The sequence below is a fragment of the Cardiocondyla obscurior genome, linkage group LG10, assembly GCF_019399895.1.
Source record: "Cardiocondyla obscurior isolate alpha-2009 linkage group LG10, Cobs3.1, whole genome shotgun sequence".
Taxonomy (NCBI): Eukaryota; Metazoa; Arthropoda; class Insecta; order Hymenoptera; family Formicidae; genus Cardiocondyla; species Cardiocondyla obscurior.
The window spans coordinates 1,920,754-1,939,195 of record NC_091873.1 but is presented as its reverse complement, the minus strand read 5'-3'; the positions used below and the strand labels follow the sequence as shown (position 1 = coordinate 1,939,195).

The 18,442-nt window shown below is 36.5% G+C and overlaps 1 protein-coding gene and 1 long non-coding RNA gene across 8 annotated transcripts in view; one reads left to right on the top strand and one right to left on the bottom strand.

Annotated features, from left to right (window-relative positions):
- LOC139106264 (homeobox protein unc-4) overlaps nt 1–914 on the bottom strand; it is a 111,368-nt gene extending 110,454 nt beyond the window's left edge. Inside the window, exons 1-2 of one of the 2 annotated variants that reach the window (XM_070662869.1) lie at nt 622–914; nt 392–434 (exon numbers count right to left, since the gene is read on the bottom strand). The gene's annotated coding sequence lies outside the window, so the exon portion shown is untranslated. The other variant, XM_070662870.1, reaches the window with a different exon arrangement.
- Nucleotides 915–1,266: 352 nt separating this feature from the next.
- LOC139106265 (uncharacterized) lies at nt 1,267–9,172 on the top strand. Of its 6 annotated transcripts, none has more exons than XR_011546318.1 (6): nt 1,267–1,365; nt 1,440–1,597; nt 1,674–2,031; nt 3,733–4,021; nt 4,445–4,534; nt 7,746–9,172. It is a non-coding gene; the product is annotated as an uncharacterized lncRNA (long non-coding RNA). The 6 variants fall into 6 exon arrangements; XR_011546321.1 differs by lacking the exon at nt 1,267–1,365 and having other exon boundaries at nt 1,374–1,597; nt 1,674–1,790; nt 1,923–2,031; XR_011546319.1 differs by lacking the exon at nt 1,267–1,365 and having other exon boundaries at nt 1,374–1,597; nt 1,674–1,804; nt 1,923–2,031.
- Nucleotides 9,173–18,442: the final 9,270 nt, after the last annotated feature.

Genomic DNA, 18,442 nt, shown 5'->3' with positions numbered 1-18,442 from the left:
TGTCGTTAATGCCATGTTATTATATTGAAAATCGCGATATTTCACGATGTAGAGTACACATGTTTTATATTTCTTCGCGCAGAATAGATTTTCTCGATCATCGGATTTGAGATAAAATCGGAGGGATAATATTTGTAATTCTCTGATATAATATTCAATGAAAAATATTAAAATAATATATGCCATATAAGAATTATATGCATAACGCAACATATTTGTTTCAATGTTTAAAATAGCGTTAAGTTTTTTTTTTTTTAATTTACTCTCTTACAAAGAAAGCCTTTTAATTACACACGTGGTGTGAGACTTTAATATAACATTATTAATATAATTTTTTAATGAGCAGTGTAGATTTTCTACGGTGTTAGTATTATTTAAAAAATCATGTTACCTGTAACCAATGCGCAGCAGCGGAGTTGTGTATTATGGTGATCCTGTAACATACAATAAAAAAAAATTAATTGTAGAGATGCTTGAATTAGTGTCTGCTGTTAAAGAAAAAATAAATTTCACGCGTCTTTAATTACTTTTTCAATTAAATATTTAAAGAATTTAGTTACTTATAATTGACAATGAACGACAAAATTCGTATTTTATGTATAAAAGAAACGAGATGATTACCTTGGGGTTGCTCCGCCGATGCATGTTGCCTTTCCGTGGCCTCCTCCTCCTCTCAGGATGTTGGATGTCAGCCTGGAACCTTCTTCCTCACACAACACTCGCGAGAATCGCGGATATTAAATTAAAATCGCGCGACACTTTGTTCGACACTCCCGAAAAAAACCGACGAACCGACCGCGGTTCGTTTATTAAACCTCGGCGGCAGGGACATGTCCATGCAACTTCTCCTTTGGATCTTTACCCGAAACGGAATAAAAGTTTTGCTTGGTTTAATCAAATATACATACAACTCTCCGGGCGCATAGTGAGATTCGTTAGTTGCGTAGTCTGTTATCAAGAGGCGTAGTGCCTCGCGCCAAGTTAGGTTATGTACGACGCGACATACACCTGATACACTCCGTACGCGAGTCGCACGATCGTCGCAGGTCGAACGAGTCAGATAAGTGAAATAAATAACGGCGGTAGCGGACTACTCCAAGATTCCTGAACTACTGTGGTCGGCCATCATGCGTATAGCAACGACAAACACCGCTTGAGGTCACTACGCGCCAGCCGTGATCGTGCAGTGACTAGTGAGAATTGGCGGGACTAGTTTCTCCCCACCATGAGCGCGGCGGTCACGTGATCACTGAGAGTACAGAAGCACTGATGTGAGCTACGTCGTTCGTCGGTCCCCACAAGCTACGTAGCTCCGTGCGCCGTTGATCCGTTGACCTTTACTTGTTTTTCGTTCTCTACGTAGTGGTGAGTCGTTACACAAAAGAATTTATGCCGAACATTAAACTTAAAATCACTCTGAATATATTACGAACATTTAGCCGTGGAATACGTCGCAGTTATGGGATCATTTGTGGGTTGTGATCAATCCGGAGAAGTGAATGTAATTCACGTATAAACGAGGTTATAAAACTTACTTTGAAGGAAGCAAAATGATGGTAGGATGTGCTCTCCGCACGTAGAACAAGGCTAGGAAAAGGTAGTTTGCGTCGGAGTTGCATCGTCGTTCAAGTATGCGTAAAACTTTCGATACAAATAGAGCGTGTTTTGCGTAGGTCCATCGTAGACGACTGCCAGAGGGGGACTTGAGGAGAGATGGCCTGCAAGTACCTCGACGTTCAACGACTTTGTCCGTCTCAAATGGACCGATGGCAACATAGTTGCAGTAAAAGGTTACGAACGAAAGGTCGGTCAGCGGTTCCGATTGAAAAGGAACTCAGCTACCCGGTTAATCTTGACTCCGCTTCCTTGCTTTTTTTATTCGATAAACCTAGCTTTAAAAGACTCATCGGCGCTTTTCGTAGGCCTGTAAGACTTCGCTGTCGCAGAGGAATTAAAGCTATCTGAGCTTTTCTGGTCGGACCATTTATTTGCTGTATTGATTCCACGTCCGTGTGTCGCTTCTCTAATACGGTAATTATTTTACTTTTGTAGTGTATAGAGATAATCAAACTTATTTTCAGTATTATCTAATTAGTTAATTCGGTGAATTCTACCTCTTATAATTAAACACACGTTTTGTCAGCTTAATTTTAATTTAATTTTCTGTTTGTACAATAGGTGGCTTTTTACTTATTTATTATCTGTTTAGATTAACGATAGGTGCTGCATGAATTGTGTGCTTTTACCTCAATATAAATGAGGGACAAACATATTCGTAATTATTATGAGAACCTACTTAACAGGTATTATTTGCAAATGTCTGATTTGTTCAGTCTTTATTATAATTGTACGTAAACCGTATTTTTAATATTATAAAGGTAAAATAATGTAGTATGTAATTTATATTATTTCTGAAACGTAAAACGTATTGATATCAGATATAAAATTATTAATAAATTAAAATCTTATCAGATAAATCACGTTAAATTGAAATTATGAAAAGCTTGTCATAATTTATGGCAAAGAGAATCTTTAGTTTATTTGAATTTTTTTTTTTGTCATCGTTATACAGCAATAAACTCTGCGGCTGTACTTTCATATTTCAAAATGTCAAACTCCATACCAGTCCTGTCAATGCCATTTACCTTGTTTACGATTATTACGGGGTTCGTAATCCACAAGTTTTAGATGTGATCAGGAAACCAACGGGCACTGCCTGTTTAAACTCGGTTAATTAATTTTCTTGGGAATTCCATCGTTTATATGGCGCGCTGTTGGAATTCATTGTCCCGCCTTTCGCTCGCCGATATTCTGCAATGCGAATTCTCTTCTATCGGTGATCGATTAAGCATATTGTCATGAAACAGGAATGGCAGAGCATTACAGTCGCAAGCGCAACGTTCGCATTAGAGGAAATTCGTTTGCGATTGCGACATTAAGGTGAATTAAACTAGGTTTACTGCCAGTTCGGATTTCTCTAATGGGATTGTCTGTCCGTTCGCACTTTGTATGGCCAACATTACTTATCATTTGTAACAGAATGCCGACTTTGATGGTCGAGCGTTCGATAGACTAATTTCTCTACAGCTTGCAAATACTCGTGTTTTACATCTCTAGACGGTATTAAGTGAATAATTATTGTTGTCCGTTGTATACTTAATCAATTCCCGTGAGGAAGTAAAATCAAATGCATATTTTTTACATTTCGCGCGCGAAATGTTTATAAAGAAAAAATAAAATTGCTAAATTTTTTGGATAAAAATATTACTTAAATATTAAAATACAATCTTTTAGTTGACTCCTTTTTAATATTACATTGATGAGCAAATGTAACTGCCATGTTAAAAAGGAAGTACATATTTATCGTGTACTACGTGTCAATTAAAATAAAAGTTAACGCGTTCAAATAATATCAGCGTCGGGGTCAACGTCGAGGCGATTGATTTGGACTACGGCCGTGCAAACAATTGCATTCTATTTGCTTTAATTATTTATAACGTCGATCTTTTGTTTATTCTTTAGCATATTTTAATACATATGGATATCATCGTGAATTGTTTATGAACATTTTATATGTATTTTGCAAACTGAGATAAATTATATACGTATATTGTTTGCTAGAACACCTATATCTCTGATTCTAGATTACGTTTAATATTAAATTTTTTATATGTTACAGTCTCTTTTTCCAGCCAATTCCTAATGTAATAATTTTTTTATTTATATTTGTAGAATTATTGCAACGTGGATGAGGTTTCCCAGCCACCAATTTTCCGGCGTAATTGACGACGATCGCATTTACGGTGCCGCAGACAATTTTCTGAAGTGTCGGTGACAACGACGGATGGTGAATGGTTTGCGCGTGTACACGTACATGCATCGGATGCCTTTTAAGTACGACGCCGGTCTACACGTGCTTCTGTATCGTGCATATTGCACCGTATCGCTGTGCGGGGCAGAGGGTGGTCCGGAATGAGAAATGGCCTCCCTCCAGGAGTAACGCATCACCATCGCGTCGCCGGTACGACCATCTTTTTCAATGTCTGCATTTTTCAAAGATTCTGATGTTACCGTCCGCGAGACTTACGACCGGACAGCGGAAGTTTCTCTTGAAAGTCATCGAGCAGGTCGTTGTTCGCACGCTTCTGTACCGAAGTTAGCAAACCATGTTGGTGCACTCCAATAGCCTGTGTATTGCATTATACACACAAGTAAAGAAAAAAAAAAGGGGGAAGGTAATACAACTTTGTGAAGAAAGAGCTTTTACTAGAATAAGCTGAAAATCGCAGCGCGAGATCGAAAACTTCTTCACTTTCAGTTAAACTAAATTAAAAATCTACAGTAGATTTTGTTTTCTTTTGCATACGTGTGTGTAATACTTTGTTAAAGTAAGGTTTAAGAAAAGTCAATTGATACGTTATTAACTTTTTTGGTTTTGTTACAGATTGTGTAGCTTACTCTGGGCTTCTCAACAAGTTCATATTGCAACGGAGCGATTAAATACATAACTGCTTACATCATGAAACGACAACAAGTAAGTTTACGCTTTGATATCTGAATATAGTTAGTAAATTAACAATTAATTGCTAGGAGTAGTTTAGACTGGTATTTAGGAACTATGATAGAGTTGATAACGAGATAAACACATTTATGTATATAGAGAGAAAGGAAAGAAATTTCTAAAAAACAAACGCAGTTTAAATATCTTTTTGGATAAATAATATATAATTTTACAATATTTATGCGAAGCATAATGTAACTACGTAATTTGAAGTAGCTTACCTTCTTAGTACACTCATCAATGAGTTAAGCCATGCATATAGGTTGCATGCACCAGAGCACATAATGAAAATCGTAACGAGTATGAGGATGCTTTGATCTTATTATTGCTTTTGTCTTCTGTCGTTTGAAGTGGCTAAAATGAAGGTGCTGATTACAGCACGTGAGATAGCTCTGATAGTAACAAAATAAATTTTAATTTTTCAAATAACAACTTTAAATGGCAATATTAGTAGTTTAAATAAAAAAGAAAACTTTATTTTTATCGCTAGAGAGATGTAAAAGATAAAAAATAACGTAACTGTCAATATAAAAGTGCTAGTACTGTTCTGCATGTCGTATTTTTTATTTTGACATTTAATTTCTAGCAAATAAAATATTTGACAAAGTTGTATTAGTTATATTATGTATCGCATTTGAAAAATGTGCATTTTAATGAAATATCGCTTGACAAAAAACGCATTTCAAGAAAAAGAGAGACATGCATTACTATTAGTACAGTATAAAAATAATACATATCTGTCTGAATACATTTTTCTTTAAATAATATTTAATTGAAATATGATATATGTACGTACAGTAAAGATAAAGCGCGAGCACGCTCATTAGATGATTAAATAATAATTTACAATTGGGTAACAATAATAGTCATTTTAATAGTTAATTGTCGAGTATTTTATGAAAAATGGTGTTTTGGAAATGCGTGGCAATCCTACGTCCTATTACGTGAAATATGAGCTTTCATGTTGACGTCACGGTAAATGCGAATGAGTAAATGCAAAATTATTAAAATAAACTGGAAAGGCAGTGTAGGAAGGGGCAGTTTACCATTCACACTGCAGTGCAATGCATCCCGATGCTTACTTTTACCGTTGTCATACCGTGAAAATTAAAATAATGCATTATGCATACGAGATGTTAGACCTGCTCAACAGAGGTTAACGAAAGAAATACTTTAATCATATTTCTGATTTCCTCTAAACTTGTATTAATTCTACGTTTATGTTTAAAATGAATGGTACAAAATTTAATTATAATAATACTGGAACGACAAAATTAATACGGGTACATGATCGATGCGGAGCTTATTATTCATAAAAACTACAAAGGGTTTCTGGTATAAAGCATTTATCTTCCTTATCAATTTGAAGTTCAAAGGATCCATTTAATCAAACGAATGACGTGATTGCGATGCAATTTGATTATCTACTCGTCACTGATTTTTTGCTGAGCGTTGTGAACTCTTTCTGGAAACATTATAATTATTTGCATGGCAATAAAATTCGTGTCGATTAAAAATATTAAGTTTATTTCTAATAAAATTTTCTATTAATTTTAAATTCTAAATTTAAGATTTATGTTTTTTTTTTTTTTATAAAGAATGTACTTTTAAGCTTTTGCTCTTTTTATGTATTACGATTTCATTATTTATAATAATTTACTTGCACCAATATCTATGTGTAGATGAATAATTCGATACCATATACGTGTGTTTTTCAAAATTGCTATGCAATTTTTGCCGATCTTTTCAACAATATTTCCTTCGTTAGTCCCCTTAAATCGTTTCGGACCATCGAGTTCCCGATTGTCGAGCTTGAACATCTCAATTACGCCGACTTAACGGAGCGCGATAAATCCGCCGTTTAACCAACGAAGCTCCATGGCTGTCGTGTCGAAGTAGATTTCTCTTGCCCTCGCTCTTTCATTCTCTCTCTCACATACACACACACACACAAACACATTCGCTTACCCTCTCACTCTTATTTCCTTTTCATGACATGTGGGTTCATGGAGACCACATCACAAGCGATACTACGTTTCTACTTCATTTCTCGGTCGTCGGTTGTTGTTTCATGGTGACGATTGGCCCTGGCTACCTAACTAGCTGAATTGTGGCCAGGGCCAGTACACACCAATACGTAAAATACAATGCAATCTGGTCCGTTGTCGATACAATTCCACGTGCGCATATTTGCGCGTGTACACCGAAAAGCAGATATGGTGTTTGCAGCGGCGACGGCGACTAGCGTACATGACACTAGCGTGGTGTATGTCGAGCTTCACACAAAGCATATAATATGTAAATGTCGATTGGCTTCCCTTGGCGGTTAGGGGAGTGATCTAGAGGAAGAGAAGAAGTAGTAGGGCTGTTCTCTCGCTCAGCCCTTAGTGGTCGGCGCTCTGCGGTACATATACATATTATATGCTTTGTGTGAAACTCGACGCATATCACACTAGTGTCCTGTACGCTAGCCGAATTAAACGCTATATTTGCCTTTCAGTGTGGGTGTTAGATTTTGACCGTACGCGGATTTCGATGTAACGTCATCAAGTAAACGGAAAAGCGACATACAATTTATCTGAGATAAATAGATTCGATTCGATTCGATGTAATTCTGTTACGACAAATGCCAATGTACATGTTAAAGCGGTAAATTGAACAAGACACCGAGGAACAGGTGGGATCTTTTAAAGTCGACATTGTCGTCTATTAAGAGCAAAAAGACTGTGATTGACTGTTACTTTTTTCGTTAATGGAAGAAGAAAATTAAATTGTTCGCCGTATATTTATATTAAAGAAAGAAAGAAAGTGTCTCAAGTTAAATCTTTCAGTTTTGTATATGTGTATTAAATTTTAATTGATATACTTATATATAATTTGTTGTAAAAAATATTTTGCATTCATTATAATACGCGTTTAATTGCCCCAAGTTGACGAGTGAAAGAACCTACGGTGTACGTGATGTTCAGTGACAAAATCTGCGGACAGCTAATATCTAAATCTTCATTATTTGCTGTCGCGTGAAACGTACTGTGTCTCGATTTGGCGTGAAAAGCCTAGCATAAAACACAGTTCAGTCTTTTCGCTCGCACTAGATGGCCCAGATTCTTAGCCCGGGTCTCTGTTTTATACGACGATGTGAGGCACGGCCAGCTTTTTTTCTTATTTTCTCTTTATTTTGCAGGAGCAGGCAAAGCCGCGTGCTGGTTGACGCAGCGATAAATTCACCAGCCCAGGCGATATGTTTTCTTCGCTGCACCGGTACATCGCACCTGCCGTGGCGAAATAAATTTTTTACGGCGTTCGAGTGTCGAGTCGTTGGACGATCGAAGATGAATGCGTGATACCCACAGGCCGTGTATATTAATATTATGAATATTGATATGACCGAAGATAAATACAGCGTTCAATAATACCGTTGAGAACTAAAGTTTTTTACGTTGTCACTACGAGAGACATTCTGCGTGCGCTTCATGCCATGAATGCGAATTCTACTCGGTCACTTAGCATTATACGCACAATGTGTCGTGGATCTATTTCAGAAATGACGTGATAAAAGGTATTTTATGAGCGCCGTTATCACAAGAATTATTGCATACTGCAAACTATCAAATTCCGCAGCTGCGTGCAATAACTTAGGATAATTTTAGATTATGGATTATTAAACGTACATTACCAAGTTCAAAGTAATTGTTTTCCGATTAATCGAAAATTTCTTCGTGAAAGTCAATACACGTACATAAAAGCGCAATATCAAGACAATTATTTTCAATATTGCTTTTTCTTAGAATATAAAAATACCGCCCGTAGAACATTTGGTAAATACATTTCCTGCCTTATTTCAGCGATTTGCATAAAAGATGTATGTATGTGTATTTTGCTTTGCTGAATCGTCGGTCGATTTAATATTTCACACTGCAGGAAAATGTATTCTCGGTCCTTTATTTTATTTATTTTATCTTGGCTTATCGTTCTGACGACGTTCAAATTTTTCGTCGTTCTCTGAACGAAACGGAATTTCACCACTATATATTTATTTGATTTAATATTACTTCGAGATAGCGCGCTTTAAATCAGTGAACAATTGTACGAAAGTGTGTCTTATTTTTTATTTTTATATAACACGAAAAGGTTCCTTATATGAATTTTTTCGATAATACCAACACTAACGAAATTATTGAGTTATATTAATTTATGAACTACATTTTAATCCTTCACAAACATCATATCAAACGCACGGTTGTGCACGCTTTAATCATGCGACTTCAAATAATGTGTCAATTTCACGCCTAGTAAGATTGAATTGCATCGTTAATGGATTATTAATTTATATGCGCATAAATTAGTACGCGCAGGTGATATGACCTGCACGTAATGCGAACTAATAGATTTGAGTACTTAATTGACCAAACGCCGCGTGTGTGCTACTAAATAGCGTATTACAGTAATACAATAACACGATCAAGATGTGATAATGTGGCCAGTGCATGTGTATGGACAGAGCGTGTGTATGTTTAATTCTTTCTGTATCCGAGCAAATTGCATTTTCATTGTTAACGATTTTCCGCGCGCCATTTTTATTATAAATTAAATAAGATCCCAGAGGTAAAACCGTTCACTCTTATTGCGTCGTAAAGTGAGTCGGGAGTAGAAGGTCCTCCACTTATCCTCGTTGTTTTCAAATCAAGCAGGATATCCAAACTCAAGAAGATCCCATCTGGATTCCACTCACCCTTCCCATTCGTTTCGTCGGTGTCAGATCTTTCCAACGACCAATAACGAGGATTTCGTGGAAGCTCGGCGACAACGACGACTGACGACGACGACTGGCGAGGGAAAAGTGCTCCGAAAAAGGGAGTCTCGTGAGACTTTATCAACATCGAAGAGCCGCGCGGCAGCGAACCGTGCGACATGTCTTTTTACGATGACGCGATAACGTATTTTGCTGCCGTTCCTCGCGAAAGGCCGCGAAGAAAGATAAAGTGGTACGGCGAGCTTCTTCCATCGGGCCGGGTAATAGAGCGAATGCTCTCGCCGCGTAATAAATAAGAAAAAAATGGGGGGGAAAAAAAAAGAGAAGGAGGATAGGAAGCCGATATGTCTGCCTCCGCTTACATTCGTTCGCGCAAGCGTTGCGAACGTCAACGTTTCCCCGATCAAGTTGAATTGCAAGTGATATTGGATGTTCGTTGCAATACTACAACGAACTATATTATCTATTGGAAAGGTTTTATAAACTTTGTATAAAATTTCGCTTCTAACATTGTATTGTAAATTTTTTCACGTTTGTATCTTGCAGTAATAGCATACGAATCTGTTTAAGTATCATCAAACAGATATTATACAGCAATTTTAAGATAATAATGAAATATGATAGATGGTTAGTGCACACAAGATCATTTATTAAACGTTATAAACAAGATATGTGCGTTAAAGTGTAATGTAGAATAGCACGCAGTACTCGAAGTATAAATTCTCAATAAAATCACATTAGTTACGTAACTATTAATTTTCTGGTATACACCCAGAAATAAATTTCAACGATGTGAGACTGCGGTAGTTAGCATCCCTTATGCGCCGTTTATCAAAGGTGCTTTACAGTTTTGGGACTAATATGATTATATATAATATAGTGTGTGTATGTATGTGTAGCACGTTGTTAAAATAATTGTAATTGACGTATTTTGCGAGAGCTTGTTGTAGATGTTAACTATACGATGTAAAGTTTTTTACTTCTTTCTTTTGAACGTGACATCCACCGGTAATGGTCGAGAAAGCGGATACGTTGTATTTTATGCGTACTTTTATAAAATATGATCTTCCGTACGAGACTTGCTTCTGGTTTCGCGTAGTTTTCTTTCGACGAATCAAATAATGAATCTTGACGTCGGATTAGCTCGTTTTCCCAAATGACGCGACCACGTCTTCGAGAATCAAGCGCATTTATTGGAAATTTTTCACTTAGTGACGTACAGTCAGCAGTCAATTATATCTCTCTCACTAGCAATCTAAGCCGTCTGTTACACCGTCGAAAAATAGTCGGAAAGTATTCCTTTTGACGCGAGACTAATTTCAGAAGAATTGCTGTCAGAAACTGTGCTGTCTTGATTAAAGTTGAAATTGCTTATAAAAAAAAATGGCAAAAATTATACATGCACATGCTTCTCTCTTTTGTTTGTTCTGCTTGCGTTAAATATATATTTTAAATAAATAGTTTTATATTATATGTAAGAATTTTGAATATCTTCGAAGATTTTACCAAGTTCTCAGGATTAGAATATATAACTCACATTAAATAATCTTATATATGTATATCGCGTAAAGTGACTTCGCCAGTATTTCATATAAGAAGATTAAACCCCTTTAAATCTCTTCCATTAAGATCGTATATTTCTGCACCATCACCTCGAACTATATCGGTCGACGACTTGCAAGTCGACCTCCACGTGAGAAAAGAGAGAAACCTGGACCGCAATATACTCCGAGATTCACCTAGGTGACTTATCTCCTCCGCGTGAGCATAAATAAAATTTGTTTCCTGTCTTTTTCGGCACAATTTCTGTTACAGAATATGTACCATGTATATTGTTTTACACGAGAAGATGAATATTTCTGGGTAAATATTCTATTTTGTACGACAATGAAAAATATTGACTTCATTTTAGCATGTTAACACATTTTCTTATCGTTTTTATTCTTTCGTTTCTCGATCTTTTTTGTCAAGAGATTTTTTATACATTTAAACGTTAGTTTTTAATTATTGCCAGAAATATATTCGGGTTATTAGAATATTTTTGAGGCTTGATCAAATATGAGTTTTATAATGACGACGATCTGTTAGCTGGAAAGTAACAGTAGTGGAATAACATGCTCGAGTGTAGAGCACGACGATCTTTATTTAGTGATAGGACGCTTCGAGGTTGCCGAGCATATCAAAGTACCATAAACAAATCAACTCGGCGTTAGGCTCTGCGCTTTCGATAACTCAGTGTGAGAAGGACAACAGTCAGTTAATGACCGAACCTATCGTCTCTCTCACTTTCTCCGCGGTTGTCTCTTTCCCTCTAACGGCCGAAATCTCTAACGAGTCACTTCAGTCTAGTCGCGGAGCCTCGGGCGCGCGGACGTGTTGCTAATCGCTCCGCAATTACGCGTATTTTCGACCGCGGATAGAACGTTTTCGCGTACGAGTATGTGTCGACGTTGTCGACCCGGGAGCCTACGATCATTTTTTGTACTCCAGTCTTACTCCACTCGTCGTTCCGTGCTACATTTCGTGCGTCGAAAAAGTGCTTCGGAACGACAAGATTATACAGCAAGCGGAGCGGACGGAGCGTCCGATCTGAATTCCGTCGTGTCTAGCATTGCCAACTTGCTTACCTCGTTACAACCTTCAGCGGATTCCGGCGATCACTGTTACCATAGCGTGCAGTTTCGTCAACAACGATTGACCTTACTCGTCTTCTTCGTCGCGGCCAGGATTTTCGTCCCGTTTCGAACACGTGGTTTTTATACTTGGGGAAGATAAAGTGCGCAAGGAACATTTCATTGGACTGAAACGTGATGTTCGGCATATCGCGGCCCGACTTGATCGCCGCTTGGTACAGGTTCTCGTACATTCTGCCAAGGAGAATTGATCGAAGAATCAAAAGGAACTCTTAGACCTCGTTTCACATCGTAGCCAGTTTGTTTCTTCGACGAAGACTCTAGTAAAGACCCGGTGGAAGTAAGCAAGGTTACGAATATCGAGAGTGCAAATTCGTACAACAGCTAATCGCGCGTCGCGCTTCTTAATTTCAATCGTCAAAAATCGCCGCGATAAACTATCTTCATTCTTTCGGTCGTTCGTCGGTCGAGTAATAGTGATAGTAAAAAAAAACAGAGCAGTGTAATATAGTAATTTGAAGTGCCACAACACGTCAAGATAATCCAGAATACTGCCACAGAAGGAAGGAAGGAAGGAAGGAAGGACGGACGGACGGGAGGACGGAAGGATAAAAAGTTCCCTACCCTACTCTAATCTAATCGGAAGACACCAATGTAAGTAAACCGGCAACACGCCGTTGACCATAAATCACTCAATTATAATTATCATAAAGAAATTAATATAATTAATTAACATTCGAATGCAATAACTCGCGCGTAGCGCACGTATGATTTCTTTTCCCTATTAAAAAAATCGGTATTACGCATAAATCAACTGATAAAGTAATTTTATTATTTTATTAAATTATATATTTTTTTTTTGTTATTGATTGATGCAGCAGCGATCCACTACTATCAACATAAGTGTCGTCACCGCCGATATTATTAATTATTAATTATCGTTCCGGGAGTTCCGCAAAATATTCGGGCGTATTTTTTTCGCTTTATTTTAAACGCGAGTGTCGGACAGAAACGCGCGAAAGTAATCAATAATTTTCGCGGTTGTAAAATCACGGTCGGGGTGTTCGCGAGTGACTGAAACTGCGCGGAAGGATGACTCGACACGTCCCATCTGAGAGGAGGAGCAGGCCCGGGACGGGTATCCTGCATCGGCGGAGCAACTCTTAAGTAAGCATACATTACTTTTTATAAAATATTAAATACAAACTTTTACCTTTTTTTTTTAATTAATTTTATGAACCAATTTACATGTCTACAATAATATATTTTATTTTATGTTACAGCCAACGGCAGAAATCTACAACTCCGCTGACGCTCATGCAGATTGGTAAGTCGCATGACTTTTTTTCGTAGTTTGAAATTTGGGATTTCTAAAAAAATAGCGCGCGCAGTGTTTCTTGTAATATTATCTAAAAAAACCTATGTTAGATCGAATTAAATATATTATCGCCGCTCTTCCGCGATAGTTATTTGTCCTCTCGGTTAGTTAACTTCGTGCCGCGAGACTATTCATTTTTATTATTTTATTATAAATTTTTATTACATATTATACAACTTTGCGCAAAACGATAACGGGATACCGCGCGCGTGAGACACGCATACGCACACGCGTTACATGGCTCGCTGCTCGGTTGGTGGCAGAGGCATGAGAGTAGATCACCAGTGCGTAAGCTAACGCACCTCAACTACTGCGGAGTCGGCTAGTCGGGCTTCATGCCCCGTAAGAAACGATGCGAACACCGCGCGCGCGAGCGATTTACAACGCTGCTCGCTACGCAGCAGTAACGCGATAGATAAACTGATACAGCCTGGTCCCGAAAGATCCGTGACTGTAGTTCATTTTTAAAAATTATTTTATGTAAAACCCTTTTTCCTTACATATAGAAGAAATAAGAGTAAATGACGAGCGCGAAACACGCGCACTGTAATATTCATTTTGATGAAAGGCCGCATATTTTCCGTTATCATAATGTGTGAACAGAGCTTATATCACATTTTTGTTTATTCCGCAAAAAATTAATTTTCAAGTCTTTAGATATTATTTCCGTCATAATAATCTCAATAACTTCTCGTGGCAATGGACTCTATCCAACGATTGTAAAGTTTCGGAGAATAGTGGCGTAAGCGAGTTTCTTTCATCGCTTTCAGTATTGTTTTCGGAATAGTGCTCACCGCGTCAGCATTTCTGAAAGGGCAACGTTTCAGCAATTGTCTTACTCTTGGATAAAGGTGGGAATCGGTTGCTAATAGGTTAAAAAGGACTCGTCCATTTAAGGAATTTTATTAAGACACTAAAGATAATTCACTTTTCTTTGCAATAAACATTGTTGGACATTTTTTTTTTCAATTAATTCGTGATATATTCGATATCGTTATGGTTGATCTCGTTCGATTTTTTTTCGATTTAACGAAAAATTAATTAACTCGATAAGAATCTTTACATCAACGTGAAAATTGGCGAAATTTCTGATGTGAACGAACAAAGGTATGAAGTGATGTTGGAGTTTCTTTTGATCGTGAAAGCATTGTCCAAGCTTGGATTCCTTCCTGCAGTTGGTACGATAAAAGCGCATTATTGTAAAGTACTTCGGCATCTGACGCTCGAAATTAGATTGATCGAAATAAAAATCAACGATATAAGCTTGAAAAGATTTTCTATCTTGTTACGTTGTAAAATGCTACAAAACATGTTAATTCTTTGATAAACTTGATATAAAAAAGTATTTAACGACTATTGAACTGATAATCGATAATAAATCGTTTACGTATTATTAATTTATATACAAATCTGTTTGAATTGTTTTGTATAAATTGCTTGAAAAGTGAAATGTATCATTAAAATAATTTGCAGCTGAACTTTCTATTTGAACCATTTAATATAATAATTATTTATTAAAGTCATTAATTGAAGAAAATTAATAGATATTACGAAACAAACCACAATATTACTTTAATTGATCACGCGAAGATAACAAAAATCTATTTAACATATAATACGTTTTATGTATTAATGAAACTTACTGCATATTAGTACTAATGAAAATTTATTACATATTTTGTTAATACACGTCTAATACATCCTCAAACCTGATTCTTAAATTTATAATGAAAATTGTTTTTTCAAGAGCAAGTAAAAGAAATTATGCTCGAGTTTATGCGAAAATTTGAAAATAACATAATTTATGGTTTTTTTTAATCGCTTGTGGTTGTAATGGAGGATCCGGAAACTCATATTCGGTCTGCGTGGCTATAATTGTACGTTGCAATAACGTCGAGCGCAATAAATCACATTCTTCTGGCACTCGCGTGGCTTAATTAATTTGTAACGAGTTCGCACAAGTTACACATTGATAAAGCCGGCTTATTAATCATCGTTGAACTGTTACGGAGGCTTCTCTTTTCACATCGTTCTCATTTTCTTTCGAGTTAATCATCTTGCTGCTCTTCGCGCAGCTCATAATGATAAACGGGTAGCGTCGGGAAGTTTTTAAAACATCCACCCGTATCTCGTGATGGACTTCATTTTGCACCGCGCGATCATCATAAAACATGCAAATGTCCTGGGATTGTTTACACCTTGGCTCGTATCGATCTTGTCGGACGGAGCGTAATCGTTATAGGCGAGTACATTAGATTCGAAAAAAATGATAAGGTATTTGAACGTTTTCAACTAAAGCGGTAATCATGGCGAAAGCACCCACGCCATGTAAGCTTTGGAAGCATATTATATATATTTCAAGCGAAATAATGGGGAGAAGTCGTTAGCGTGACAAGACGCTTTTGCCTTGAAAGCGTTTAAAAAGCAAGAAAATCACATTTATTGTCGTTTTATGCTTGAAACGTTAAACACACTTCCGCAGCCTAACTTTGTCGTAAATCTGTTATTAGAAGGATGTATAAAATAAATCTTTTTCTTTTCACGTGTCTTAGGTACGCAAAAAAAGCTTTGTTAAAATATTTTGCAGCACAAATTTTTTTAATTGGAATTGATTGTTATTATTTATAAATACAAAATTTATATTAGCAGAAATTTTTAAGTGCGCGTTTTGCGTACGAGGGAGAGAACAGTCCCACTATTTATCCCCCCCGTCTTCTCGATCACCAGCCCCGGGTCTAAAGGGTGGTGACCGCGATTTATTATTTATTAATTACATGTTAATAATTACATTAAGCGCGGTATTAGTATGAGAATGCTACTTGAAATGATAGCTGGAAAAACTATTCTTTAGACTTTCTAGACAGCTTAAGAATACTTAAAACATTTCCCTCAGGGCACGCAATAAAGCGGTGTCTCGCGATCAAGATGCAGTTCGACAATCTCGGGTAAAGAGGTCTCAATTGTGTCACAGTTGCATTCTGTTCGCAACGTGAGAATACAGCCTAGCACGTAAACCAGATATGTACTGAGTCCGCGAAGTTCTGTTACATCGGAAGATTAGATTCAGGCCGCTTCTCGAATGAGTCGCGGGGATCTTGTTGCACGTGAGAATATTCGTGTGTTGTATTCCTTGCGCGTTTCGATACGATTCTGAAAATTATTTCAATTACGTATAACGGCGAAATTGTTTGGAATTTAGTAGGCAGACGGAATAAGCCCGCAAGCTCTAAGCATTAAACAAGAAATTGAATTGGCGACCTTACCTTTCCGTGAGAACAATGTTAATTCGAAATAATAATAGCAAAGCTATAATCTGTTTTTTTTTTAATTAACAATCAAAGTAAAGTTGTGGAACATTGATCTTTCTTAAATGTATTAAACGCATTAAAAATTAGTAAAAATAAATAAGAGATGGTGAATTATGGTATAACGTAAAAAATTGCAGTAATGTTTATTAATGTATGAATCTTTCATGTGCACTTGGGGATGTCTTTTTAATTGGTTGGACTTAATAACTCAATCCATCTGTATTTCACCAATTTATTGCGAATAACAAGATCAGAGACTTCGCAGACTCGTTGAATTTTTGCTTTAGAAGTTATACCATCGTTCTTCAACTTTTGCGACTCGATATGCTAGTTTCCGTGTGGCTATTTTTTTTTTTTATTTTAGTTAGTAACTGACGAACGACAGTAGTTATCGAAGTCTCGTCGCGTTGGGGTGGAATAAAAGTTTATTGGAGAAATATAAATTAGAAGACACATTTATATTTCTTTTAATTAAAAATTTTACGCACTTTTATACATTAAAAATTAGGTTGACGTACGTTCCTTCAAATTTCTTCTAATAAATTTTAATTATTAAATTAAAATATTATAGCAGCAACACCAATAAAATGTGTAGATCGGTAAAATAATACGTGTATTTATTAGATAATGCTTAATGCAGATAGTCGCGAATAATTACTTTTTGTATGAGCCATGTGCCGAATTCACGAATGATGGAGAGTAATATAGAATGCAATTTTTTAAATAGAATGCAGTTTGAATAACATGACGGAGCACTGAACTTTAAGAATGTTTACTAGTGATTCTTAAACTTCGAAAATTTACGCCGGGGTTGCGAGCAAGCGGTATTTTAAGGAGTTTAAAAGAAATGCGCTCGTTTATTTTTATACACGTAATCAACCGTTCTGCGTTTAATGTTAGATACCATTAGCCAATGCTTATTAACTTCTCTTTTTTTTTTTTTTCTTACTTGAATAATTAAGCGATCTCTAGTAATAGCTTATTATTTTAATAAATTTTTATTGACTAGCTTTTAATATTTTGTGTTTTATAATATTCGAAATTATCGGAATACCAAACGTGACAATGGCGATGTATTAGCGGTCTTAAAATATTAAATATGGTTCCGCGCCACCAAAGTTGGTCGGTACCTCGATAACTAGCCAATGATATTGGGGCGGGGTCGAGATGCACTTTCTGCAGCTTATGGTAACGTAAAGTTTGACCGGATGTAAATTATCAAAGCGGTAGACAGAGTTTGGGGCTGGTCCAAGTATAATACGAGACACAGGCGTGGAGAGTGCATTTTCTGCTGTAAAAGCGTTTTGCTTGACAATCCATCATCGACACGTTTATAACAAATCAAATATCAAACACCATACGCGCTTTACGTTGAAAAACAAATTGTTGTATGTAAAATTAAATATAAAATACTTTTTTAAAACAAATTTTTTTTTTAATTAGCAAAGCGGTTTAGTTATTAATCTTGCATACATAAAAGAGATATGACTAACCGCGGAAATGTCTAGAGCCACTGTTCTCTTTTTCGCCAAAGTAATATTATACAGAGATCCGGAGAGAATTAGAGAATTCACGGTTGAAAAACTACAATCGTAATAAACCTCAGAATTTTCTCAAATTCCATCACGTATTTTCAAAAGTACTCTGAATATTAAAATACATATGTAGGGTGAAAAATTTCATGTGATTACCAACGTTATATGAGTTTTTCGTTCGCGTAGACGTTTTTATTTTTACACCTAATTTTTATTTGTTCACAACGCTCTTGCGATCTTGGAACACGGATCAAAATTAAAAGTTTTATTTTTA